This window comes from Sus scrofa, chromosome 8 (assembly GCF_000003025.6).
Source record: "Sus scrofa isolate TJ Tabasco breed Duroc chromosome 8, Sscrofa11.1, whole genome shotgun sequence".
Taxonomy (NCBI): Eukaryota; Metazoa; Chordata; class Mammalia; order Artiodactyla; family Suidae; genus Sus; species Sus scrofa.
Genome location: NC_010450.4, coordinates 7,351,548 through 7,377,263, shown reverse-complemented (window position 1 = coordinate 7,377,263; position 25,716 = coordinate 7,351,548). Strand labels below are relative to the sequence as shown.

The window sequence follows — 25,716 nt, the reverse complement described above, 5'->3', positions numbered from 1 at the left end:
CCATATAGTCCCTTTGCCATGGAGGGTGATATACTCAGAGGAGTAGAGTGTGGACAGCTTTGGGGCCACTATTCAGGTCATCTCAGGCTTATGTGCCCCCAGATGCAGATTCTTGGTCTTTGAAGGTCCTAAGCTTTGGGACACAAGATAAAAGTAAGAGCAGCAAAGTCCCTTCAAGGAAGCCTCTTAGAAGGAGGAAGAAGAAGAGAAGGAAGAAGAAAGAGACTAAAAAAGGGCTTTTCATTGGCCGTTTCTCCCATTAGTCTTTCACCCTGGCCCACAATTCTGCCCCTGACATTATTCACCATCCTACAGGGATTTCTCAATAGTTTCTGGTGGAGGATTTCTATGTGCTCCTCAGTGGAGAGCCAGGATTCTCCTCCAAGCTGGGCCCCTTCCTTCCAGTCCCTGAAGTCCCCCTGATGCTTCTCCCGAGCCCAGTGGCTTAAGTGTTTTCAAACTCCAAGCATTTTTTACAGGAAGCAGAACCAAGCACGCAGTATTTCAAACATTAGTTGTTGTCATTTTGAATGCTATGAATATGCCAGAGCATGGTTCTCTTAGCACAAAAGTGAAGTACCTTTATATAGATGGGTGGCTGGATTCTCCCATTCAAATCTGGGGTTGGGGGGAGGCATCACCAAGTTTTCCTTTCACCTAAGCTGTTGTTTATCTGGACAATGAGGGACTGTGGAAAGCGCTGCACAAAGTTTCAGTCCATCCATTTGCTTGCTTTGTGGGTTTAGACAATATATATTCACCTCTCTGAGCTTCAGATTCCCTTCTTTGAAAAAGGTCATAGAACTGGATAATATTTATGTTCCTGGCATGTTCTAGAATGTTGTAAATTCTCTTAGGTAAGAAAAAGAAGGAAGTTTTTTCTTTCTCTTCTTTCCTTCCTTCACTTTCCTTTTCGCTTCTTTTTTTCGTCTTCTCCCTTCCCCCTTATCCTCCTCCTTTTTTTTCTCCTCCTCCTCCTTCGTCTCGCCAAGATTTTCAGTAACAGCCGGCTCTGTCTGAAATTAATACCTGAAATTTTTGAGATCATTCTGGGTAGAAGCTGAAAAATGATCTCTTAAAAGCTGTAACTTTTGCTGTGATGCTCTGAGAAGAGAAAACTGCCTCTGCCCTGAGAGCCAATATTTACAAATTTTACTTCTTGAAAAGTCACCCCTCCATCCTGACAGTTTAGGGAAGGGAGTCCATCACGGGTTTGGAAAAGCAAACCCATTTTCCATTTCACATGTCGTGTTGGCCAGTCACTGGTGTGTGCGTGGCTAAGTCAGAACTGTCTTGGTTTAGAGGTGGAGCTTGGCAAGGGACTGAAGAGAAGTGGATTTAGAATGTTATGCACACTGTTCCTTGTCATTGTAGAAGTGGAGGTGGTGCTTGAAAGTTTGTTTTCTGAGACTTGAATGCAGAAGAGGAGATATGGAAGAGGTAGGTGGATGGTGTTGGGAGCTCTGTTTCTGTAGCTAGCTGGCATTTGCATGGAGTTCAGGTTATCTGTATTAGCTGTGATCTTCTTAGGGATGTTAGAACTTCTCCAATTGCATACTTTGATAGCTGCCCATTTATGGAACATAAGTTTGCTTTTTGGGTTTTAAATGTGTCATTCAAAGCCTTTTATAAGATTTGTTCAACATTATCTTCTTGTTCTCTTTCTCTTCTCCTCTACTTGGCCACATTTTAAGACATAAGGATGCCAGACACACTTACCTAGGTTGCAAACAGGCTACCATTTTTCATGCCTCTATGCTTTGCACAAAACACATTCCTACCTTTGCTACCCAGCAGTGGCTTCCATGGCTTTCAGAGCTCTGCAGACCTACCATCCCTTGAATTTAACTGCCCCTGGTCCTCATGGTTGGGAGGACTTAGCATCTCCCTGGCATCTTCAAAGCACTTTACCATTCAGCATCATGGTCACTCTTGGGCCCAAGTCCCCAACCAGCTGCAATGTCCATCAGTATGCCTGTGTCATCTTGTCTCCTTTGCATCTCACACAGCACTGACCTCACAGCAGGTGCTCACAAAAGATTTGTTAAAAGAATATTTGAATAGCTGATAGATAGTTGAGAGATATTGGTGTTCTGCCACCTACTTTCATTTAATATATTTCTCTCTCCACCTTGAGAGGAGGACTTGCTTTGGAATCCAAGGGTATCCCAAGGGCAGGCATGAGGGAGAGGCCTGCCCAGGTGCTCATACTGTCAAGCATTTGAAACCGTAATGAAAGCAGTAGGAAGCAGACTTGCTTTTCATCACTGCCGAGTACTGGCAATGCCAAATGATATCACTGATAAAAGAGTCCTCCTGAAGACACGCATGACTTCCTGCCCTATGCAGAATGCTTGTCCCATGTCCCCTGGGAGGGCTTCCTCCCAGGATTTGTTTGTCCTTTCATTCATTTATTCATCTGCCAAATACTTATACCACTATTACCACATGGAAGGCGTCAGTACAAAACAGTGAACGAGAAAGAGGCGCTCCTTATATCTTGGAGATTGGTTTCTGTTTGGAGGAGACGTAAAGTGAAATCAGCGTTCTCTCTCTCTCTCTCTCTCTCACACACACACACACGCACACACACTTCTCAGGAGTGGCCCTCACTTTGAGGACAACAATGACATGACCACGATGGCGGGGTGTCTTTAGAGAGGGTTCTCAGTGACAGGGGACAGGGTGGAGTAAAAAGTGAACTGAGATCTGAGTGATGGGAAGTGGCTGGAGATGGGAAGTGCAGGGAGGTGGGCTCGTAGCAGAGAAAAGGGCAAGTGTGGGGAAAAAAGTGTTACATAGCAACACATGGAAGCACCTAGGAAGGGCCAAGGGGATGATTTCTCTGCTGTCTTCCAATCCCCATACTCAGGCCTATCTCTTCAGCTCAGCTGTACTCTGCACCTACTCCTGAATCTTTATATGGGCACAGAGCAAAGTCTGGCAAAGAAATAGAATGTCAGGGGCATTTCTCTGTGGCTAAGGCTTGTGGGTGGGAGAACTGGGCAAGTGAACCCAGACAAAGAGTGCTGTGTCTCCCCTCCATCTCTTACTCTCCATCACATGATCATCTGATGTGGTTCCAATAGCACCCCTTTCTCTTCCAGTCTACATAGCGTTCCTACAGCTGGGATGTATACACCCTGACTCCCTTTTTTTTTTTCAGTCTTTTTGTCTTTTTAGGGCTGCACCCATGGCATATGGAGTTTCCCAGGCTAGGGGTTCAATCAGAGCTGTCGCTGCTGGCTTACACCACAGCCACAGCAACACGTCTGTGACCTACAGCACAGCTCATGGCAATGCTGGATCTTTAACCCACTGAGCAAGGCCAGGGATCGAACCTGCATCCTCATGGATACTAGTCAGGTGGGTTCATTAACCACTGAGCTACGATGGGAACTCCTATTCTGGTTCCTTTTGATCAATGAGCTCTCTGACATCACTTCACCTGGCATCTTAATTCAATACATGAAGCCCGAATGCCCAGAGAGGTGGAGTTGCTAACTTGTGGTCCCACAGCTATTCGGTGACAGTACTGGAGCTGATTCATGCACTGCCCTTCCCCAAGCACCAAGAAATGCTGGACAGTGTGAAAGACACTTAGCATAGGCTGTCTTTTCTCAACAGTGCAGATGTTGGAGAAAAGAAAGTGAAGGGAGGGAACTTAGGCAGCTTTGTATAGAGATTTTGAAAGGATGACCTCTCTCCTTTTCACATCTCACATGGTTTCTATTATTTTATTTTATTATCTTATTTTTGGAGGGGCCCCACCTATAGCATGTGGAGGTTTCCAGGCCAGGGACTGAACCTGCACCACCGCAGCCACTAGAACCCCAGAAGTGACAGTGCCAGATCTTTAATCCACTGAGCCACCAGGGAACTCCCTCCCATGATTCCTAGATGCACATGCCTTTCAAAATATACAGGCCCACTTTTCAAAGACACTTTTGGGGACCTTTACTGAGATATGTTCGATTTTGCTTGAATATTTTGCAGGCATCCTACTCCTCTGTATAATGTGTGGCACAGTGGGCTGCACTTCAAAACTTGAAACCCTGAGCCTCTGGGTCAGTAGCCATGTGTGTTGGTGAACCAGGGCTAGCCAAAACCACAAACGGCACCAGAGAGGGTGGCCTTGGAATCTTAGCAGGACATGCCTTGATAACCTCCAGGCAGCTGCAAGCTAGCTATTCCCTTTCTGCAGCTCCTATGTATGCTATTTGTCTTCTTCATTTTGAAAAGTGGGAAACTGAGGGGCTTTGCAGCCCAATTTAAGAAGCTTATGCATAGAGTAAGAGATTTTGTTCATTCATTTATTATTTATTATTTTGTATTTATTAATTTCTTTAAATTTTATTGGAATCTAGCTGATTTCCAGTGTTGTATTACTTTCAGGTGTACAGCAAAGTGAATCATTATATATATATATTTTTTTTCCCATATAGGTTATTACAAACTATTGAGTAGATTTCCATGTGCTATAAGGTAGGTCCTTGTTAATTATCTATTTTATACAGTAGTGTATATGTTATTCCCCTCTGCCTTATTCCTCCCCCCATGGGTTCCTCTATGGTAACCATAAGTTTTATTTTGAAATCTTTCAGTTTGTTTCTGTTTTATAAGTAAGTTCTTTTGTGTCATTTTTATTAGATTCCTCATATAGCATATGATATTTTTCTTTCTCTGACTTACTTCATTTAGTGCTCCATGTCCATTCATGTTGCTGTAAATGGCATTATTCTGATCTTTTTCATGGCCGAGTAAGATTCCATTGCATATATGTACCACCTATACAAGGCCAGTCTGTAATTCTAGAAGCAGGAGGTAAAATGGTTATTAAACAAAAATATAGATTAATTGCTCCAACACTCCAGTAATATTTTTAAATTAATTATGATAATAGTAAATTACTATTTCATCCATCAAATTATTAAATATTTAAATATATAGGTACATATATAATTTATGTAGATATAATGTGTAGCACTAGTAAAAATCTATGGATAAATTAGGACATACTCATACAATCTCGGGTTCAAATGGTAAAAACATTCTGGAAAGCAATTGAATGATGTATATCAAAGTCCTTAATAATAAGTAGAGTCTTTTACTGATTCATTCTGCTGCAATAAATCTCTTTTAAGAAAATACCAATGCCTGAGGCAAAGACCTGTGAAAAAAAGATTGCATAGATGTGATGCTGTAAAAATGATACTGAAAGCATCTAGGCTGTCTACTAAGACATGTGTATGTTACCAATCAACCTAAAAATGTACTTACTAAAATAATATATAAAATGAGAGCTCTTGCTTGAATATTTTACAAACATCAACCCACGTGGCATAAAGGTCTGGCACAAATCCTGCTATGGAAAAAATATCCTCTAACTATAAATTTTCTAAGTCTCTGGGTCAGTCGTCATTTGTGTAACTGGTTCAGTATTAGCCAAGATTATAAACGATACCAGAAAGTTTGCAATTGAAATATTAGCTGGATTTGCATTGATGACCACATCTTGCTGGCCAAGACATGGTCATACAGAAATTATTTTCCTGGAGCTAGAGATGGATGATTGATTAAACGTTTTGGTACTTAGGGCTAATCCTGAGAATGGAACCCAAGGAAAGAAAATAAAATGAAGGGCAACAATAGAAAGTCTTGCTTAACCAAGATAAGCTTTGTAATAAAATTTATAATAGTCAAAACTTCTAAAATATCAAAGAGGAACAACCTGCATATCAAATGGCAGGATATGATTAACTCGTGGCCTAGTCATGCAATGGTGTAGTATGGAATTTTCGAGTAGGATTTTTTCAAAGCTACATGAAAATATGGAGAAATGCTAATAATGCTAAATGGAAAAAGCAAGATAAAAATAAATATCAGATTACAACATGTAAAAAATACTCTGTACACTAGAAGGACTACGAATTATTCAGTAAAATGCTAACTGGGTGGTGTGTTTAGGGAGGTTGCAGATTTCTGTCTTTCTGGGTTTTTGTTTGTTTTTTGCTCTTTTTCTCCTTTTTTCCCAACCCCTAATTTTTACTAATCTCCTAACATGAAAACATATAATAACATTTCCTTGGGGCAGGACCCAAGGAAAGAAAGTAGCCTGACTTCTCTCCATCCATCAACCCACATCCTGGTGGATGTTGGCTAAATTTATTGGTTAAATCTAACTAGAAACAAGAATATGTTCCCAGAGATGACCCTCATGAAGAAAAGTACGGGGTAAAGGAGAATAGAGAGTGAATCTAGAGTCAGATGCAAAATAGTCTGAACATAGTCCAAAAAAGGGGCAGCCAACCACATAAAACATGATTTTTTCATCACTGCTATTGGTGAAAGAGTGGCTGAGGGATCATTTCTTTGGAAAATCCAAGCAGAGTATGGTGTTTGGGCCAGTTGGCTTGAAATTTTCCATTTAATTCTGAGATTTGTAGTTCTAAGGTACCTCAACTGAACTAGAAACATATACGAAACCAATGCAGCTGCAATTGTGTCTTCTGATCACCAGCTTCAAGTCAGGAAAATTGAGCCCTTTATTCCTTTTTACAGAGCAATAACTTTTTTGAGCATCCACACTGATTATCTTTGGAAGGTTTTAACAAGGCAATAAAACCAATGATATATTTAATTGAAGTGCAGTGTTGACGATCAACAAACAACCCAGGATGAATATGAAATTAGAACTCTACATTTGTCAGCCCAAGACCAGAGTGTATGAGAAGGACATTTTAATAAGAATTGATGAATATTTAGTGTTCACCATATGCCAGGCATGGAACCAGGTCCTTTATATTAACTCAGTGTTCAGCATGTGCCAGGCATTGAACCAGGTACTTCATATTAATTCATTTAACCGTGGCAAGGCTTGTCTGAACTAGGCATTATCATTGGTCTTTTTTTTTTTTTTTTTTTTTTGTCTCTTTTTAGGGCCACACCCGTGGCATATGGAGGTTCCCAGGCTAGGGGTCCAATCCGATCTGTAACTGCCAGCCTACACCACAGCCACAGCAACATGTGATTTGAGCCTCATCTGTGACATACACTACAGCCTCAAGGCAACTCCAGATCCTTAACCCACTGAGCAGGGCCAGGGATTGAACCTGTGTCCTCATCGATGCTAGCCAGGTTCCCTAACTGCTGAGCCATGATGGGAACTCTGATATCTTCTTATTTACGGCCAGAAGCAGCCATGGAAATGTTCCCCTCAGATCTCTTGCTGTAGGAAGCTTAATTTGCTGATGGTCCCAGCTGCTGCTTCTTTGCCCTCATCGCCGAGGGTGCCAAAACCGCACTTCTCTTGGGCTACTCCCAGCCCAATATCGGGGCACTCAGTGCCCTTTCCGGTGAGAGGCAAGACTCCTCCAGTGAGTGACTGTCTCAAGAACACTGATTTATGTGGCCAAACATTTCTGGAAACTGTACTGCAGTCAATGATCCTTCCTATGCAAATCTTCTTCCTCCTTTTTCTTCTTTCACGGATCTAGGTAGAGTGGAGAAAGCTCTTTCTACCTTCTCCTGCTCTCTCCATGCTATGGACTGTGTTGTATCCCCCTCACCTGGTCCCAGTCCCTCTCCCTCTCTCTCTCCTTATCTCTCTCTTCCATGTGAGGTTACAGCCAGAAGGTGGCCATCTGAAAGCTGGGAAGCAGGTTCCCTCTAAAAACCCAATCACCTCCCAGTCTCCTTGGACTATCTCCTCACAGCTCCCCCAGTCTGGGGTCAGACTTCTTCAGGTCCATTCCACGCTCCTAGTATTTTTTAGCTCTCTCTTCCAGGAAGCTCCAAGAGGAGCGATTTTACCTCTGCCCTTGGCTTCTCACATTCTGCATCTCCACATCCTACCTCATCTGTCATACCAAAAGCTTGGAGCCAGGAACTCCAAAAACTCCCCCTGGATACCTAAGAGGAAACAGTGGTGGTCTTCAGGTGGTGGTATTTTTAATTATCTCTAGTTTTCTTCTTTATGCTTTCCTATATTTCACACACTTTCTATAATGGGCACATTTCTCTTTTGTAATAAAATAAAAATCACCTAACATTAAATCAAAAAAGAAAGAAAGAAAGAAAGAAATCCAATCACCCAGTTCTTTGATCTTGGACCTCCCAGCCTCCAGAACCATGAGAAAATAAATTTCCATGCTGAAGCCACCAGGTCTGTGGTATTTTTGTTATGGCAGCCTGCCTGATACTAATCCCCTCTCCCAGTAAATTTATTGCACATGTAATCCCATCTTGACATCTGAATCTTGGTGGACCCAGACTGACCCATTTCCCCTCAGGAGTTTCAGATGTCTACCTAAGTTCACAGACCTAGGATGGGGCTCAAACCCAGGCAGCTGAACTCATGGGTCGACCTGCTTACTCACTAAGCTACACTCCTCTTGAGTTACCAACTGGCATAACTTGCCCAGGCACACCCTTTCTGGAGCATCGTCTATCCTCATTTCACCAAAGCATTTCTGATCGCTTTATCTATTTCTCCTGACTTGAAGTTTGGCATCTGTTGCTCCTGGGACATATGCAGCAGATGGCCGCTCATCTAGATCGGAGGATTGTGCACTTTAAGAGAAACTCTCTCGTACTTTCTTTCATTCCTCCTGATGGGTCTGCCTTCAGACGACTCTTCACTCTCATTCCCTGAAGGCAACTTACGCAGATGGGAGTGTAACAACTTCATATTCCCCCAGCTGTGAAACTTCAGACACACTGGCGACCCTGAGGCTTTGTTTAATTCTATGAAAAAATGAAAATATCTATCCTAACTCCTGGGTCTCTTGGAAGATTCAGTGAGTTAATATTAAGGCTCTAGGAATTCAACTGATACACACATAATACCTTCCATCCCTGTTTGGACCCACCTTTGGATTTATTTAAATTGACCTCTTTTGACTCTGCTGCCCAAGAGTGCGTAAAAGATTAGCACTTGCAATGCTCTTCTCCTCTCGAGATTTGGGACTTTCCACACAGAAGCTCGTCTAGATTTGACATTTGCCCTCATATTCCTGGGAACCAAGAGAAAACACTTCAATTCCCAACTTGCTTTTCTCCTACCTAGGATTTTTTATGAACATGATAATCAAATTTATACTAGCATCTGAGTCACCATCACAGCCTATGTCAGAAGTTCCTTTTTCCAATGAAAACAAGGGAGGCGGGAAGTCATTTTTTTATCACTTGGATTTGATCTTCAACAAAGAGGATTGGGTGTTCCTGTCATGGCTCAGCCGAAAGGAATCTGACTAGCATCCACGAAGACACAGGTTTGATCCCTGGCCTCACTCAGTGGGTTAAGGATCTGGCATTGCTGTGGCTGTGGTGTAGGCCAGTGGCTACAGCTCCAATTTGACCCATAGCCTGGGAACCTCCTTATGCCAAGTATGCAGTCCTAAAAAGACCAAAAAAAAAAAAAAAAACCAAAACAACACAAACAAAAAAGACAAGTGGCATATGCACACTGAGGTATACAGAGTGATTGGCCAAATGGGACCTGCTCTATAGTACAGGAAACTCTACCTAATATTCTGTGATAATCTAGATGGGAAAACAATTCAAAAATGAATGGAGGTATGTGTGTATGTGCGACCGAATCATTTGTGGTAGAGCAGAAATCATCACAACACTGTAAGTAATCTGAAGTTCCATAAAAAAAATTAAAAATGATACTTTTGACTATTTCTAATCATTCTTTATTGGAATCCATCTTCAAAAGTTAAAAAAAAATTTTTAAGCCATTTTGAACCTTAAAAATGAGAAGGAGTCCACTATTCTGAGACTGGAATGACCTTTGGCGCAACATAGGTAAGATTTTGGCTCTGCTTCTGCTGAGTCGTCTTACCTTAGACAATTTCCTTAATGTCTCTGTGTTTGCTTCCCGCAACTGGAGAATGAGCATAAGTTCCCTTTCTTGGGGTTTCTTCTTGTGAGGAGTCAACAAAATTATGAACGAATTGCCTCCCGGCTGGCAGGTAAAAGCAGCTGAATAAATGGGCATGAGTAGTGCATGCACATGAGCCTGATATTTTCATTAATTTGGTACCCACACCATCTCTTCTCTTTCTAAACTGTTAAGTGTTCGAAGCTCTTCAGGGATTCTCATAACTTCTAATAAAGAATTTCCACTGTTTTTATTTCCAAGAAAGTCTAGGATGGCCTGTTAGAACTTGGAAGTTCCACTTATGATGAGTATAATTAATAGACATTATCACAGTTTTTTGTTCCTTTGTTTATTTTAAATCAAAAGAATTACTAATTATCTGCATAAAATATAGGTTTTATTGAGAAATCAAATTTTAGCTTCCATACAATACTCCTTTGGCTGTGTTTATTTCCTTGCTTATCTGGTCCTTAAAGGGCCCCTTTGAAATATACTAGAACACCTGGAAATTCCCATTGGGTCCCTTAGGATATTACCTGCATTGCTAAATGTACCCAGCAGGCACTGTTTCCTGTCCCTATAAGTTCTGGAAGAATTATACTATTCTCTGAAGAACAATGCACCTCACTGAAGTATCTTCTTAAAAGGGATTTTGTTGAACATGTCATCATTCCTCAAAATCTTAAAAATGTTTTGTTCTCTAGCCCACTTCTTAATGTCTTTCTGAATGACAAGCTCTGATGCTGACAAGCATATGTATTCCTGTGATGTACACTCATTCCTTCATAATCCTAAACTTATAGGGATTTTTGGCCCCTGAGTGAGTGCCTGCTTCAAAGAGAGATGGGCTCATGGCTGGGGGGTAAGCACTGCTGTGATAATCAGCACCTTTTATGAACCTTCCCTTTGTGTTAATGGCCTTTCTACATACTGGAATATCCCATTTTAGACATTCTTCCCACATGCATCTTCCAATAGAGAATAAATTGAAAGGTAAATAAAATATTTATTTGAGGGTCTCAAGAAGAATCTGGAAGCCCTATCTTTGACTTTGTGACACTCCAACTCCTAGAGGGGCCCCAGGATGTCTTTTAAGAACAAGACTTGTCCCTGTGCCTGAGCTATGTCTGCTCAGGTCAGGAAACATGTCTGTAGCCTGAGCCTCTGACTCCTGTGGGAATCCAGCCGAGTGGAAGTGACCCTGGAATCCTGGTTCCATCACTTGTTAGCTCTTTGAACTTGAGCCAATTATTAACTTCTCTTTGCCTCAGTTTCCTCTTCTATAAAAGGAGACTATGACACACATTTCAGCGGCTTCCTTTGAGGGCTAACCAGGGTATTACATGCGAAGTGCCTTGCACATAATGAACCCTAAATAACTGTAACCTGTCATCATTATCGTTTTATCCTTTCCCTCAGGTGGTCCATGTTACTGAGTCAAAACCCATCTACTCTGCCCCAAGCCTGCCCCCATTCTTGTTCAAAGAATGACCAACACGCTGGCTCAGACATCACAGGGCCAGGCCCAGCCTCACCACCACGTTTATTTCATCTGCAACTTGCTTTTCTCATCTGTAAAAGGGATGTCATATCATCAATAACGGTGGTGAAAAGATTGCATGAGCAAATTCATGTTGTGTCTAACAAAATCCCCCAACAGCATTGCTACTCAATAATTTACATCCAAATGTATGCAAAACTGGAGTTCCCGTCATCGTGGTGCAGCAGAAACAAATCTGACTAGGAACCATGAGGTTGCAGTTTTGGTCCCTGGCCTTGCTCAGTGGGATAAGGATTCAGCGTTGCCATGAGCTAAGATGTAGGTCTCAGATGAGGCTCAGATCTGGCGTTGTTGTGGCATAGGCTGGCAGCTGTAGCTCTGATTTGACCCCTAGCCTGGGAACTTCCATATGCTGCAGGTGCGGCCCTAAAAAGACCCCCCCCAAAAAAAGTATGCAAAACTGAGTTATATAAAGTATTGAATCAACAGTATTTGGGTCTACCCTTTTAAGAATCTTCCCTTTGTCCGCACCTGCTGATGTTCATTCTTTTGTGCCTATGACAGTCATCTTACTAATTCATTCTCTGGCACTGCACTTTGTTTTGTTTTTGCTTTTTATTTTATTTTACTTTTATTTTATTTTATATTACTTTATATTTTATTTACATTTTATCTTATTTTATTTTATTAAAAAATGGTTCATTATTCTGAAAAGCAGAGCCCTTACTTTTTGGAAAGTATAGGAACAGAACAGGCATCACTACTCTGGTCTTACTGCTTGCCATAGAATATCGAAATTCAGAGAGCGTTAAATACATCACTGTGCTGAAAAGTAAAACTCTGCCAAATGAATATTCATAAAGAGTCATTTACAAAGTGAATTTTTGTGTAAGTGAATATGCGTGCAATAAAACCTCATTGAACAGGTACAGAATTTAACCAAGTTATAAAATTCATTAACCAGTGAGTACACTCATCCATTAACAAATTAATCAGCCTCTCTTCCTTTAAAAATGATTTCATAATTGAAGGGCTTATTATGCTGCTCTTTGCTCATTGAAGACTATTAACACAGGGCGGAGAACCTGGAGGGAAGGCAAATAGAGCTAGAGTGTTTGCCTTTTCTGTGTAATTGCCCTAAAGATATAGAGTTTTCAGCTAAGACCCTGGGGTAAATTGTACCATGGGACAAGGACACAGCATTTTTTTTTTTTTTTTTTTTTGGTTTTGCTGTTTTGTTTTTATGTTTTTGACATTTTCTAAAAGTCAATGAGAGTGTCGCTTTTACTCTTCAGAAGCGACTTTGAGGGGAAGGCATCATTAACCCATTTTGGTGGGAGTTGGCTTGGCCAGAGTCACAGGCCACAAAGCAGGGATGTGACCAAAGGCTGTGATTCTGAAGCCCAGGCTTCCTTCTCTGACACCCTGCCAAGCAGCAATATAAACATTGGTAATGGCCTTAACTGACAGCAGGACATGAGCCAAGCTCCAAAACAACCCTCCTGCAGGACTTTGCCTCTGTTCACAGACTGGCTGCCCAAACCTGCCTCCTGTGATATTGTTCTTGGCACTTTTCCTGCCCTTCTTTCATGATGTACCCATAGCCCTCAGCAGGTTTATCACGCTGGAATCACTCTAAATGAAAGCTAAGGGAAACCCAGAGGCCGTTCTCCTTCCATCTAGCTGGAATCAAACAGGTTCATTGTCTTGAAGAGAAACTATACAAACGTTTAAGGAAATTAAGGTGATCATGGGTCACAGAAATTCAGAGCTCAATGTCACATGTTCACAGCCTTCGCTTCCTCACAGATGAGGAAACAGAAGAGAAGTCCTCTCTCTTAAGTTTTGTTTTTCTTTTTTTTTTGCAATTTAAGTAGCTCGGAACAAAGAATGCTTCGACACTGTTTAGAGCCTAACTAACCACTGTTATGGGTTGAAGTGTGATCCCCAATATACATACACGTGTTAAAGTCCCACTGCCTAACACCTCTGAAGGTGACCTTGTTTGGAAAGAGTCTCGGCAGAGGTCATGAGGTTAAAGCGAGGCCAACCTCGTGGGTCCTAATACGATATGGCTGGTGTCCCAGGGAAAAGGAAGATTCTCGATGCAGAGACAAACACCCATGGCAGGAGACAGTGTAAAGGGACAAAGGCAGAAGCAACTATGTTTATTAGAAGATGACAGTATCTTCTCGGGCAGCCATCACAAAAGTGCCGCAGCCTGGGCCACCTGAAAGGCAGACGTGTGTTTTCCCACCGTTTTGTGTTAGAAGTCTGAGATCAACATGTCAGCAGGTGCGTTTCTCCTGAGGCCTCTGCCCTTGGCCTATCCAAGGCTGTCGTCTTCCTGTGTCTTCACATCATCTCCCCTTCTGTGACTGTGTCCTTACTTCCCGCCTTCCGTCTTATTATTGGATCAGAACCCACCCATAGGAACTCACTTTAACTTAATCACCTCTTTAAAGACCTTATCTCCAAGTGTGGTCATATTCTGGGGTCTGGGGTTAGGGCTTCAACATATGCATTTTGGGGAGACACAGTTGATCCCCAAACAAGGCCCATCTGTTGCGGGAAGGGGAACCCCTTTCAGGGCCTGAATTCTTGTTTAACACCTGGAAATGAATTGTCTGAGGAGACAGGGGTGCTGACAAAGCAAGAGACTTTATTGGGAAGGGGTGCGTGGGAAGAGAGCAGGAGGGTCATAGAACCCAGGAGAACGTCTTCGCCACGTGGCGCATAGTCTCTAGTTTTACGGGCATGAGGTTAGTTTCCAGGTTGTCTCTGGCCAGTCATCTTGCTTGAGCCGTGCTTGGTCTGGCCCAGGGTCTTTCTTGGTGGCTGCTCTCCTCCCCACCCAAAAAGGATTCCAGCACCAGGGATCCTGGGAGGTTGGTTGTCTCCTATCAGCCCCTCCCAAATTCTCCCAGTTAGTTTTTAGGGCAGCACGATGTTCCTTGTTCCTTATCCAGGCCTCCTGCTGTGAGACAACTCACGCAAGTGACTATCATCCTTCCTGGCCAAAGTGGGCAGTTTCAGTCAATAGTCCCCTAACACACCCACAAGCCAAAGACAGAGGCTTGTGCCAGGTACTTGCCTTAGAGCCCACAGAAGGGATCAGCTTTGCTGATGCCTTGACCTTGGACTTCTAGCCTCCAGAACTATGCCACAATGAAAGGAGTTTCTGTCACCTTGACAGCAGCCACAGAAAACTAACACCTTTACTTGAAGTGCCTGGTTGGAATTTTCATCCACTAGGTGCAAAGGTATTGAGATTTCACTGAGTTCTAGAAAAATCAAGTTGCCGGTTTTGCACCCAAGTTTATGTCCTGTTAAAAAAAAAAAAAAAGTCTCTGTCTCATGTTATTTCACTCCAGTCCTTTCTATAGGTCACTGTTGGGTTAATTTATGTGAGAGAAAATAATATATATCATGTCAGTGCGATAAGTATCCCAGACAAAAGTCATGGGGATTAAAATTTCTTTTGTCTTTTTTTTTTTTTGAGGCTGCACCCACAGCATATGAAGTTTCCCAGGCTAGGGTCTGAATCCGAGGGAGCTGCAGCTGCCAGCCTACACTACTACCACAGCAACATGGGACCTGAACCACATGTGTGACCTACACCACAGCTCACAGCAATGCCAGATCCTTAACCCACTGAGTGAGGCCAGGGATTGAACCTACAACCTCATGCATACTAGCTGGGTTTATTACCGCTGAGTCACAATGGGAATTCCGTGGGGATTAAACTTTTACAAGAACAAATGCTAAAAATAAATGTTCTCATAAAGCAGCAACACAGAGAACATTTCCTCCATCCTCTAAAAGTGTTTATCATGAGACGCGGCAACAGTTTTTTCTTGGTCCTTGCACCAGGGTTAGACGAAGAATTTTCCAGACTCATAGCGGGGTGAAAAGAAAGATAAGGTTATTGAGATAAGAGACACTGCCAGTGCAGCAGGATGACTTCCTGGTGATTAGGAAGCGCCAACCCCAGCACATGATCATGTCTGTTTTCATAGCCCAAAGAGAGAGGAGAGGTCTCCGGATACACCTGCTGACCTGTTGATTGGTTGGGGAAAGAAAGGTCTTAAGACACCCTTGCTGGTTGGTTGGGGGCATAGAAGGCCCCCATGGAGTGGAGTGAGGAATAGGCCACATACCTTTCCCAGTAGGGGTAGGACGTCGTGTGTCTGTTGCTCAAGGTGGGGGAGGGGGCATCACAATGAGATGATGACTCATTGGAATGATGATAAGGGTCTGGCAACTCCTGTCCTGGCAGAGGCTTTGAGTTCTATCTCCTTGAAGAGGCCTTGAAGTCCCACCCCTTTCTTCACTCATCTTCCTGTATGTCCTCCTGTGGGCCCTGCACACCTCAGCCTGAGTGACAGGTACGTGATTATATGCTCCAACTCATTAGTGCCTCCCCGCCAAGCCTACATCAAATTCTGCCCCCCTTAATATGTGTCATAGGTTGAATTGTGTCCCTCAAATTACTGTTTTTAAGTCCTAACCCCCGTTGCCTCGAGATGTGACCTCACTGGGAAATAGGGGTCATTATAGAAGAAATCAAGATAAAGTGAGTTCCCTGGGGGAGCCTGACCCAATATGACTGGAATCCTTATAGGGAGGGGAAGTTTGGGGTCAGGCAGGCATAGAGAAAAGGCTGCATGAGGAGATGTCGGTAGTTGAGGCCTATCTGCAAGCCAAGGCGAAAGGTCTGGAACAGACCCTTCCTGCTCAGCCCTCAGAAGTAACCAGCCCAGCTGACACCTTGCTTTTGGACTTCTGGCCTCAAAAATGTTCTCTTTTGGCACTCAGTTTGTGGTGCTTTTTTTACAGAAGCCTTAGCAAACTCATACAGCAGAGCTTATGTATCTTGTCCCAGCCCATCCTTCTCTGCACTGATCCAGCCTCCTCCTCCTCTAAGCCAAATCACCAGGTTTATCCCACGATGGGCCTTGTCCTCTGCCTCTCACTGCCAGCCACTCCCAGCACAACATTTGCCCCCAGGGAGGCTTTTAGTAAATACTTAGGAAATGGATTTCACTTGCAAAGAGTGCAGATGGGAGCAGGGAATCAAGAAAGTCATGGAAAGGTCAACTGGCCCTGCCTAAAGCACACTTCAGAAGGGTGTGTTTGCTCAGGAGCAGCATAGGATAAGCTCTTCTGCATCCTATGAGCAGTATCAGAAGCAGCTCCGGGGAAAGTCATCAACATGGGCATTGCTATTTTATTTTGCATTTGCTACTGGTTCTTGATAATTCCTCAAATGGAGAACATTTGTGAAATACGATTGCAGGGATTATATGTTACTTGCAAATACCAAGCTGGGCTGGAAACATCTTCTCTGGTTTCTTGGAGACCTTGGAACATGAGACCTTCCTGGGAGCACTGCTTGCGCCACCGTAACTAATGATCTTGGCCCTGTTCTCCAGACAAGATCGGGCACGTTCAGGGTGGTTTGGCTGTAGACTTGGCCCGGTTCTCCAGGAGTCTGTGTCTGAGTAAACTTGTATGAGCGAGCACGGTGGGGTGAGTCCATACAAGGCGCACCTTCTTGAATCTCAGGGAACTATTTTGCTAGAATGGCCGATTTTTTATTTTTATTTTATTTTTTTTTGGGGGGGGGGAGGGAATTGGTAATACTTAGCTCATTTAAACTTTTACATTTAGAATGATACCCTTCTTGGAGTTCCCATCATGGCACAGTGGAAACGAATCTGACCAGGAACCTTGCGGTTCAATCCCTGGCCTTTCTCAGTGGGTTAAGGATCCGGGGTTGCCGTGAGCTGTGGTGTAGGTCACAGATGTGGCTCCGATCTGGCCTTGCTGTGGCCCTGGTGTAGGCTGGCAGCTGTAGCTCTGTTAGACCCCTAGTCCGGCAACCTCCATATGCTGTGGGTACAGCCCTGAAAAGACAAAAAGATAAAAAAAAAAAAAAAAAAAAAAGAAAAAAGAATGATATTCTTCTTGACGGATTCTTTCATAGCGATGGAGCACTTTTTCCTGCATTCTAAGACAGAAAACCTCTTTTCTGGAAAATTATTTTCATGTTCAAGATAACTTGTGAGATCATCCTATGTATCACTAAGTGCCATTGAAATGTGGTGGTTCCCCAGAGATATACATGATGTATTTTGGTGATTAAGATCTTACCTTTGACTGCTCTGGGGTGCTATTCTTCTAAAAATCATGTTTACTTATTTTTAATTGAATTACAGTTGATTTACAAAGTCACGTGTTTGGCTTCAGGTGTTCAACACAGTGATTCATATATTTACATATAAAATATTTTTTAGATTATTTTCCTTTATAGGTTATTATAAAATATTGTGTATAGTTTCCCTGTGCTATACAGTAGGTTCTTGTTGTTTTATCTATTTTATTCATAGTACTGTGTATATGCTGTTTTGTTTTTGTTTTTGTTTTTGTTTTGTCTTTTTAGGGCCATACCCATGGCATATGGAGATTCTCAGGCTAGGGGTCAAATTGGAGGTGTAACCACTGGCCTAAGCCACAGCCATAACAGTGTCAGATCTGAGCTACGTCTGCGACCTACACCACAGCTCATAGCAATGCCAGATCCTTAACCCACTGAGCGAGCACAGGGATGGACCTGTGTCCTCATGGATGCTGGTCAGATATGTTTCCACTGAGCCATGATGGGACCTCCTGTACTGTGTATATTTTAATCCCAATCTCCTAACTTATCCCTCACCCTGCTTTCCTCTTTCGTAACCATAAGTTTATTTTCTATGTTTGGTGAATAAGTTCATTTGTATTTTTTTTCTTTTGGCATTTCTATTGCTTATTAGAGGAAGCTTATGTTAGTGAAGAGGCCATATATATTGGAATAAACATTTTAAATCAGAGGAGTCTTGTTAGTTACAAATGGTCTATAGTCATCATAAATTACAATCACACTATCTGGTACATGTTAGCTCACCGTTTTCCTAACTGATTGGAAAATACGTTGTCAAACTAGTTAGAACTTTGAATAAAATAAAACTCAAGTGGTACATGATGGCCTGAGTAGTAGTCTTTTAAAATTTTACATGGGCCTTATTTTCTGAAATTTCCTGGCAGTTTCAAGCTTGTGTGTGTGTATGGGTGTGTCTGTCTGCTGTTTGTGTGTGTTTGTGTGTGCATCTATGTGTGTGTCTCTGTGTGTGTGCATGTGTCCTTCTTGATTTTCAGTCTACTTGCTGGTGGATGATGAGTGTTATGCTTCAAGAGAGACCTGGGATTGAATCCTGCTGTATCAGTTCGCTGGGGCGTCCATAACAAAAATCCTACAACCTAAGTAACTTAACAGAAATGTATTGTCTCACAGTTCTGGAGGCCAGAAGGCCGAGATCAAGGCATCAGCAGGGTTGCTTCCATCTGAGGATTATAAGAAAGAGTCTGTTCCAAGGCCACTCCTGCTTCTGGGGCTTTTCCATCTCATGGCTTATGGACGCATCACCCTGACCTCTGTCTTTATGTTCGTTGATGTGGCATTTTTTCTGCATGCATACCTGTCTCCAAATCTCTTCTTCTTATAAAGATACCTGTTCCATTGGATCAGAGCCACTCTAATGACCTCATTTTAACCCAACTACCTCTCTGAAGACTCTATTTCCAAGTATAGTCACATTCTGACATGTTGAAAGTCAGGGCTTCAACATAGGAATTATGGGGAAGAGAGACGCAGTTCAGCTTATAACATCTGGCATTTCCAGTGACTAGATCTGGTTCTAGGAAAGCCGTTTGACCTTTCTTCAGTCTCAGTTGCCCCAACTGTGAGAGGAAGCAAAAACTGCACACCTCCCAGGAAGTACGTGAGAATTTCTGATGATAAATGGAAGGGTGTTTTTGACTGGCCGAGTGCTATCCATGGGTATCAGACCAGGGAGGTGTCAGCAGGCTGTGGTGGGACATGCCTGTGAGAGCCTGGGGGAATTGTCAGGGCACCTGCATTCTAAATCCTAGTAAGGGAAGTGAACAACTTCTGATAAGCCCTTACTCTATGCCAGGTTGACTCTAGTTTGCCTACGGGGAATTCAGGTTTGCCTGGCTCTGTCCAAGAAGGGCTGAGAGGGCTGAGCTGCAAGCACTGATTCACTTACATTGGACTGTTCCTTCTCTTGGCTTAAATCTGAGGAGAAGAGTGTGCACTGGGGGGGTCTTCACCACAGTCATGGTCACAGCCTTAGAAATGGCAGAATCTGGAGCAGAAGCTAAGGGGACTCTTAAGAGTCTGGAAGTGTGCTGGGCTCCAGATGTCTGCATCCAACCCACCTGGGCACCTGAGGGTTTTGTATGTTTGAGATGCCCTGGTTGATGTCTCCGGAGGTGGGCAGGCTTTACCTGCAGGGTCAGCAGGGTGAGGTCCCGTAGAACACACCCAAGAAGGAGTGGGCATGGGTGACTTCCATCCTGGATGTCAGCAGCTCAACAAATTATCATACATGACACTGCAGTGGAGGGGGCACTTCGAAGGGAACTGAGAGCATATGATTACGGGTCAATGTGCTTATGGGCTTCCATCTGTACCCCTAGCTGGGAAGAGTGGGGCAGTTTCATATTTGTTATCTAATTTCAACCTTATAAGAACCCTGGGGTAGTCACTATGTGCTCATTTTAAGAATGAAGATACCCACCCTCTTTGGATAAGCTATTTGTCTATCTAAGTATCTTCCAAATAATTCCTGCATCATCTATACATTCTGGATCACATGTACTCACTACTTATACTTCTTTTGTGCTTGACATGTTCTTTAAATTAATTTTATGTTACTTAGAGTTGTCTTGAGAAGCAAGAATCAAGGGTTTACTAGTATATATGTGTAATATATATAATATTGTATCTATTTTATTTTATTATTTTATTTTTATCTTTTTAGGGCTGCAGTCAGAGCATATGGAAGTTCCCAGGCTAGAGGTCAAATCAGAGCTGCAGCTGCCGGCCGACGCCACAGCCATAGCAATGCAGGCTCCAAGCCATGTCTGTGACCTACACCGCAGCTCACAGCAATGCTGGATCCTTTACCCACTGAGTGGGGCCAGGGATTATTTTACCCACATCCTCATGGATACTAGTTGGGTTCATTTCAGCTGAGCCACAATGGGAACTCCTCTACTTTATATACATAGTTGTATATATATACTATTATATAGTACATATGACTGCATAGTATATATATGAGTGTGTATTCAAAAATGCACATCAAAATAAGTATGTAATTATTAAAAATGAAATCATTGCCCCAGATTCCACTCATAGGTATATTCCCTCCAAAAGAATGAAAATATACATCCCTGCAGATACTTGTATATGAATGTTCAGGGCATCGTTATTCGTAATAGCCCACAAATGGAAACAACTCAAATGCCCATCCGTGATAAATGGATAAATAACACATGGCATATGTATAAAAGGAAATGTTATTAGGCCACAAAAAGAAGAACTGATATGTTTTATAACTTGGGTGGACCTTAAAACACTATGCTAAGTAAAAGAAGCTGGCCAGGATAAGTCACATATTGTGTGATGCCTTTTCTATGAATCATCCAGAAGAAGCAAATCCATGGAGACGGAAGATGGATAGGTATTTACCAGAGGATGGAAGGAAAGAGGAATGATTATTTGCCAGGTACAGCATGTTTTTATGTGATGATGTAAATTTTGCAACTAGAGAGAGAGGGTGAAACATGATTAATATACTAAAAACTACTGATTTGTTTAATAGGGTTAACTATGTGATTTTCAGCTTCTACAAAAAAAAAAAAGTCATATCTGTGTTATAAAATTGCCAGTTGTATCCACATAGGCATTAAGCAAATATTTTGGGAAACACAGGCTTCATGTCCTTTTCTTTGCTCTCAATGCAGGGCAACTAGGATTCAAACTTTTGTTTTTGTCTCCAAAGCTTTGCCACAATTTGCCTGATGTCATCACCAGCTGATTGGATGGAATCCCAGCTTTTACCTCAGAGGAATGTTTGCAGACATCAGCTTCCACAAGTGTAGAAGAAGAGAGATGGACGATCGAGAGGGAAAAGAAAGAAGGAGAATTGGTTCCAGTCGAGGGAAGCTGGCCTCCTGCTAGAGCCACAGGTCATGTGCACCATCAGCACATTCAGCATAGCACACAGGGCTTCCAGCAGCAGTTGTCGCCTGTGCAGACAGCCCTTCACAGTCTCAAGTGCTGATGGATAATTGTCAGGCAGATTATAGATAAGGAAGAAAGTATGAGGCCAGTGGCTTTCTGTGGACCAGTCGTAGCTGGCTGGTCAGGCAACCAGATTGCTGGAATCACAGTGCACACACCGATAAGCCCCTTAATTCCAAAGGATGCTGGCTGCTGGGCGCTGGCCACATCATGTACAGAGGGAAGTTGCTCCCAAAGCCCCTCTCCCAGGAAGGACAGGAGGATAGGAAGGGAGCTCCTGGGTGTGGGGACTCGGCTGTATCAGCCATCACCTCCCACAGTGTAGACTTCAATCTCTTCTCCTTTGCTGTGATTTTACACAGACTCATTTATCTTCATTTTAATAAAAGATGCTGTTATCTCATGCCCCCACCTCTTAACATTTCTTTGCTTTGCAGTGAAACTTTTCCAAAGGATTTCCTGGGACCGCCTGCCTCTATTTCTTCAATTCACAATATACCTGGGTTCTATCCCCAGCCCACGCCCCTTCATGGTTGCTGCTTTTTGACACCTATATCTTACCGGAGGTGCCCACAGTCTTTGACCTTACCCACCATATTTCCAGTTTAGAATGCTCACTTTCTTAACATCTGTGATACTTGCCTCTGGGGCCTGCCCCCTCCATCAGACCCTGCAGCCCCCTCCATCAGACCCTGCAGCTGCATGAAGCAAGGAAGAACAGTCTTCATTCAATACTCATGGCACCTGGCAGTGTCTGAATCATAGTGAAACCCCCTGGAGGAAGGAACGAGTGAACACCTAGATTCTTCCAGGTGGAAGACCTGGATTCCATTCTCTGAGAGGCGATAACGTTTTGAACAGAAGCAGGGGACTGTGTCATGCCTTAAATTCCCCTGGACAGCATCCAAGCTCTTAAAATTTTAGTTGGAAATCTTCAAAATGCTTTGTGAAAAGCGGATCCTGGTTCTGTGACTCTCCTGAGTAATAGGAAGTAGATTTCGTCAATTCTGGAAGCGCCATGGCTAAGAGCCACGCTTGGGAATCAGAGGAGAAGGTTTTAACCTCAGCTCCTCCAAGTAGTTGATGGTGACCTAGACAAAGGAGAGGAGCCCGGCTCTCACATCTGTTATTGGTGAAAGTAACATCCACCTGCAAATACTGACATAATACCCACCTGCTATTATTAAGCTCAATGACATGAGATTGTGTACACCCAATTTTTCTCTCCTGTGACATGTGAGTCCCTAAAAGATTATGACGCTATGAACAATCATGTAATAAGAACCACAGAGCTCAAGGGAAAAACAGAGTTATTGGTACAACCCTCAAACCCTTCGTCACTGACGCATTTAGAGAAAAACAGATAGGAACTTAATAAAAACGGTGGCGCAGTTTTACACATCGAATGTGACTCAGAAATAAAGGACTTTAATACATCTGGCTTTTGACCTTGAAAAAAACCTGAATTTTGTATATCCTGAGGGATGGAGAACTGGGGAACAAGAGGCGGGTTCAGGATGCAAAGTCCTAATGCAGCATGTGGATGGGAGCGTATGGCTCATGACACAGGTCATGGGCTGGGTAGCTGGTAGATGCCTAAGGTGTGTTTCATTGCATTTTGCATATTTCTGTATATCTCTGTTCATGTGGATGCAGTTTCCTTTGTTTATATGGCCTTTCCTGTGGACACAATTCCGCTAAGCAAACCCAGAATCTCTGTTATGCTCGAGCTGTTCCGTGATCTATCGACTGTGCTGGAAGACATTCGTGTGGTAAAAATAAGTCTTGCATCAGAACTGGCAGTGAGGAAAGCACTCGATGCCCCAGGCCTGCAGTAAACATCCAATAAGTGGCTGCCATTTCCCTTTCTTTTACTTTCCCGTAAAGTCCGATCTTCTCAAGGACAGGCACTGGGTGTTGTCTGCCTTTGTGCCCCCAGTGACTGGTACCCATTAGCCACTCAGTCAGTACCTCTGCGGCAGGGGCTGCTGTGCTTGACAGAGGCTCAACCAAAACAGAAAATGCAGCAACTCCGCCGACTAATGACCCATAGCTTGAGCGGGCCCACATCCGGCTGACTTAAGGCTGAACCCCAAGTAGTGACCTCGCCGGGAGCTGGCCCTGCAGGTGGAGAGACGAGGAATTCTCACAGTAGGACGTGGAGGGCGCTAGGCAAGAGAAGTGTCCATGAAGTGGCTCCCCAGGGGACAACGAGACATTTCAGAGACCTGACAGTGTCACAAATCTGGTAAAGGCCAGATCCAGGACTTGATCTTGGGCAGAACTGGCTCCAAGCCTTTTCTTTCCTGTCACCATGTACCAACGCCTATGACAAAATCAGTCCTATTGACAAGGTACGGCCCTAGTGTGGTAACCTTTCTCCCTGACATTTTTACCTGTCACCTTATTTAATCCTCAAAACTATCATGTTCCACAAGATTACTTTTTTTTTCTTATTTAACAGGTGGAAGAAAAAGGAGCTCAGAGAAGGAAGGTGACTTGCACAAGGACACACAGGAGGAGGTGCAGGATCACTAGCTCTGTGCGCCTCCGTTAGAGCAGGGCCAGGGGAGTACCTGCTGCCTGACCTGCAGGGTGGCAGACAGTGTACGAGGGAGTGGACACTTGACATTCGCGCTGCTGGCTGTTGGCAGAGGGGCCCTCACAGTTATCAGGGAATAACATCGCTCTGCTCTTCCACTAATAGAAGCGTAAATATGGCCCTTCTCTGCCGTGAGCAATTTCCTTGGCTCTGCTGACATAATGGGAAATATCCTCAGTGAGAAAATTAACTATTGGTGTCACAGGGCTATAAGAGCAACAAAGAGCATCGCACCCTTCATGGCCACCCCCTCCTCCAGCATCTCCATCTTTCTTCAGGCTGGCGTGGAGCCCTGCACAGCGGCCCAGGATCCCAGCTCTGAAAGGAGAGATCTTTGAAATGTCTGAGACTCAGTTTTGTAAGATGAGTCACGCATTCACTGATTCGACACATTACTCTTTGAAACAGCATGAGGTTTTACTGAGAGCTCTGGACTCCCATTTTGGAGCTCAAGTCTGGGCTCTGCCTCCTAGTCGCTGTGAACCTGGGGAGGTTCCTTCATCCCTCTGAGCTCCTGGTTCCTCTGGACCTGTTTCTTCATCCCTAAAATGAAGATCGTCATGTCAGCATCCTCCTGAAAATACCTCCTTTACAGGCTTCTACTGAGGATGCAGTGTGGCGGCACCTGAGTCTAGTGCAAACAGCTTTCGGACACTCAACAACGTGATTGTGTATTCATTCCTGGGGGGACGGGTCCCAGAGCTAGTGCTCAAGGATGAAGAAGCAGCAGTAGGGACAGCCCCGTCCTTGTGGGGTCCATTCTTGGGCACAAGAAGCCATGTGCCTGACTCCCCAGCCTGTATCTCAGAGCAGAGTCACCTTTTCGAGTGTGAAGGGTGTTTTCAAAAGTCTGTTATTTAGTATCCAAGTATTGAAAAGAATACAAGACTGTTGGGTATTAATAAAAATTTAAAATGTGTCTGAATTTTAATCCACAAAACATCTTTAATATGCATTTGGAAAAATCTTAGAACTTATAAAGGGCAGGGCATGTTACTGGGGCTAGAGATAAAGCAGGGTGCCTACACAGGGTTCAGAGCTCTTGCAGTCACTCTGTGCCTCCATCCCCAGAGCCTGCAGGTTGAGAATTATGCCAAAAAAAAAAAAAAAAAAAAAAATCAAAGAGGGACATCTGCCTTCTTTGCCTCTCGAAGTAAAAGCTGGAATGACCAACATATTTTGGAATGAGGTGAAACACACAGAAGGAATGACATAGCCAAATTACACAGTGATACCCAGGGCTTCAATAACAGGCACAGAGGGGTAGCAGATAATTTAGGAAGGGAGGGCGAAGCTGATCTCCAAATGTCACATTACAAGTTATTTCCATGGATGGGAGAGAGATAATTGTAATAATTAATGCACTTTGGTAAAATCACCAAAAATGAACCGGTCGTCTCCAAAGTGAGGGTGGCATGAACTGCTCAGCTGAGAAAGGAGAACCATTTTACACTAGATTTGTTCATTTTTGCTTCTGCTTTTGCGCCTCTGGCAAAGCCTAACATTGACACGTCTGAAGCAGTAAGCTGAGCTTTTGGGGTGGGAATATGAAATCCACCTGGAAATAAATGTTT

At 43.3% G+C, this 25,716-nt stretch overlaps 1 long non-coding RNA gene across 1 annotated transcript; it reads left to right on the top strand.

Moving 5' to 3' along the window:
• LOC102164544 lies at positions 1,315-25,057 on the top strand. Its single transcript, XR_002346559.1, has 4 exons — positions 1,315-1,440; positions 4,446-4,485; positions 21,299-23,894; positions 24,005-25,057. It is a non-coding gene; the product is annotated as an uncharacterized LOC102164544 (long non-coding RNA).